Source organism: Echinops telfairi, unplaced genomic scaffold (assembly GCF_000313985.2).
Source record: "Echinops telfairi isolate 266 unplaced genomic scaffold, ASM31398v2 ScPeMD7_22;HRSCAF=79, whole genome shotgun sequence".
NCBI lineage: Eukaryota > Metazoa > Chordata > Mammalia > Afrosoricida > Tenrecidae > Echinops > Echinops telfairi.
In genome coordinates, this window is record NW_022103919.1 from 9476999 (window position 1) to 9480537 (window position 3539).

General features: G+C 42.2%; 1 protein-coding gene across 2 annotated transcripts in view; it reads left to right on the forward strand.

Annotated features, from left to right (window-relative positions):
* The window catches only part of CFAP95 (cilia and flagella associated protein 95), a 105253-nt gene that overhangs the window by 54922 nt on the left and 46792 nt on the right, over nucleotides 1–3539 (forward strand). The window contains exon 1 of one of the 2 annotated variants that reach the window (XM_045288620.1): nucleotides 1463–1562. The exons of the other annotated variant lie outside the window; for it this stretch is intronic. The gene's annotated coding sequence lies outside the window, so the exon portion shown is untranslated. Of the gene's footprint in view, nucleotides 1–1462; nucleotides 1563–3539 lie in introns of those variants that run through there. 2 annotated transcript variants of the gene reach the window in all.

Below are 3539 nucleotides of genomic sequence, written 5' to 3' on the forward strand. Positions count from 1 at the left end.
CATCGCACCCTGACTGGCTCATCTCCTCCCCGAGACCCTTCTGTAAGGGGATGTCCAGTGGCCTACAAATGGACTTTGGGTCTCCACTCCACACTCCCCCTCTCATTCACAATGATATGATTTTTTTGTTCTGATGAGAGCATCATTTATTTCTAATGAGATTCAAAATAGGATGTTTTTTTCATGTTTGGAGGGAATTCACCCCAAGGTCCAAGAACAACATAATGACCCCACAGTCTGTTGGAAGTAGAAGTGAATCTTAGGCTCTTTACACAAGATCCTCAAAGACCAGGGTGCCCGTTGGTTCCCACTCACATTAAGGATTTAAAAGGATTGAAGTCCAAGAAGGTAAAAGAGGAGAGTAAGATGAGATAGAGAAGATTTTTGGACAGTTGTTGCTGGGTTGTAAGTCTCCTCTCTAAGCCCCATTGGGTGCCTACTGAAGTTATTGATGTGAGATGACTGTGTGATCTATCTGAAGCAGTAGTTGTTGATCTAGGGTATCTGAGAACTTGGGCATAAACGATGCACTTGTGGATCAGAAATGAGCCATGTGCAAGAGAGAGGTGGCACGGAACTATGGAATTGAGGTAAAAAAATTACATAAAGCTAGAGGCATCTTACATCATGGGCTTTGTCGTTCAATATTGAATCTCAAAGTCTACTTGAACTACTGCTCAGAGGAAACCAACACACCATACCACGTCTGGTGGGCAGAAAAGAAGAAGTTCAAGTGAGCAATTGAGAAAAAGGCATCCAGGTCCCCGTTTCCCACCATAGTAGGCTATACTGAGCCAACTCCAATTTAGAAATGAGGGAATCTATAAATGAAGTACCAGTATTATTCTTGGGACAGAAGTACCTGGAGGATTTTCCTAGAAAGGTAAGTCCAAAAGTACTTCCACAAAATCATAGAGACCTTTATTTAAATAATATAAGAAAATGTGAAGCTATTATTTCTTGACATATCCTCTATCAATGCCTATACACTTCTGAAGGTGATGTTATGATTACTGTAATCCTTCCCTCAAAGAATTCTGTGCTCTACAAATTATAACACATCAAAATTAACAATGATTACATCCTCGGGGGACTCAACCTATGTTCTTTTAAAATGTTTTTTGAGTTTTGGGAACTAAAAGAATTCTGAAGGGGTAAGATGATAGCTGTAGAGTCATGGGGTAAGGTTTCCCAGTGAAATTTTTCCTGTGATAAGCGATGGCAGTTAGGTTTTATGTCAACTCAAACCTGTGTGAAAATGGAGTGGTGGAGTTCATTCTACCAATCAGGTCACAGTTCCATGATGCTTCTTTTGAGGAACAGCCTTTTAACCAGAGGGACAGTGACAACTTCTCCTTTCCCTCTGACCGTCTTCCTTTCTGGGTCTCTAGATCTGCCTTCAGGGATGGCCCCAGGTGGACCAATAATCCTGGGAGCCAACCTGGAGCTATGGACATGCTTCTGTGTTCCCACCAACCTTGGATCCACAGGATTCTGCACTCAAAAGCCTGCGATCTCCCGGCATCCCGCTCCCCCTTTTTGTGTCATTGGCTGGTAGCTAGGTGAGTCTGAAGTGGGCTCTGGCTCGCATCAGACCCATGAACTTGAGTTGGATTGGGATGCCTTCTTGATATAAAGTTCTTTCTTTTAAAAAAAAATCATTTTATTGGGGGCTTGTACAACTCTTATCACAATCCATCCATCCATCCATCCATTGTGTCAAGCACATTTGTACATTTGTTTCCTTCGTCATTTTCAAAACATTTTCTTTCTACTTGAGCCCTTGGTATCAGCTCCTCATTTTTTCCCTTTTCTCCCCCATGAACTCTTGATAATTTAGAAATTATTATTATTTTCATATCTTACATTGTCTGCTGCCTCCCTTCACCCACTTTTCTGTTGTCCGTCCCCCTGGGAAGGGGTTATATGTAGATCATTGTGACCAGTTCCCCCTTTCTCCCCCCACCTTTCCCTTACCCTCCTGGTATCGCTACTCTCATTATTGGTCCTGAGGGGTTTATCTATCCTGGTCTAGCCGGACTTGTAAGGTAGAATGGGGGTCATGATAGTGGTGGTGGGAGAAGCATTAAAGAACCAGAGGAAAGTTGTATGTTTCATCAGTGCTGTACTGCACCATGTCTAGTCCCTTTCTTAACGGCATTTACACCATCGTGCACATTTCAGACTTGCTTCATTATTAATTTTCTAGGTTTCTCCCTCTGAAAACAGAAACTTCTTGAGAAAAGCAACTAGGCGATGCTGTATCACTAGTACTTACAATGCTTTTGGTACATAGTGGGTGCTGGAATATTTATTGAATGGATGAGTGAAGGATGACATTCAACCAATACTTAATTGAGGGCTTTTTCATTTTTGGTGGCCGGGTCAGGCATTATGCTAAGTGCTGGGCTAACACATTATTTGAAACAAGGAACTCATAAACTGGTAGTGCAGATGGGGATGAAAAATCATATTACAGGAAAGATCAGGAGGCTGTGAGGGGCATCTTAATTGGAGCAGGTGTGGGGAAGGCCAGGAGGTGCTTTGAGGCCCCCTGAGCTGGATTGTCAAGGAACCATCTCTTGACAGGACCTGAAAACATGCTACACAGATATAATTGGTTTCCTCTCCCAATGACCCCGTACGCTTCAGGAGGACACTCTATGGGGGATCTAGATTCACAGAGGAACAAGACTGAGGCTCCTCTGATTGTCTCTGCATGTCTTATCAGTCTAAGTGATAATGGGCAACAGCATTGTCAGCTTTTTTTTGGATATTTTATTTGAACTTTCTTCAGGCACTGCATAACTATACCAGAGTGGATTTCATATAAAGTAAAACCATCAGAAGCAGGTCTATCTTTTTCCCCCACCCGCCTATAATATATAGAGCCCCTGGGCAAGCATCTTCATCACACGACCAAAAGCCCTGTCGCAATCACACATGTTGCTCTGCTAGCCTATTATATTGGCATTGAGGTGAGAGCCCCTGAGCAGCCGAGCACAGCCATGCCCGAGCAAAGGGGTGCACATTGAATCACTAGACTCAGAAGCACGGAGGACAGAACACACTGGATGCTGTGCCACAGAACGAGAGAACTTCCCAGACATAAAGGAGCCAAGGCAAACAGGCCCAATTTATTCAACAGATTTTTCTTATGCAGGCAATGGATGTGTGCCAAGGCATTTTTGCAACTGACAGGCAGCATGGGTGAGCAAATCAGGCAATATTAGCATTAACAGCATCACAGTCATTTTGAGTCCCCAAATGGCAAATAAGTGAATAGTACAAAAATAAGCTATCATGCATTTCATAAACAGGTGAAGAATTAAGTAAGCTTCAAATAAGAGCTCCGTTAGTAGCTAAAATATACATATACAAGTATATATATGGCATTTAAACGGTAATTATTTTAATTTTTTAAATTGTTTTACAACTCTTAAACAACTCTTATCACAATCCATCCATCCATCCATCCATCCATCCATTGTGTCATGCACATTTGTACATTTGTTGCCATCATCATTCTCAAAGCATTT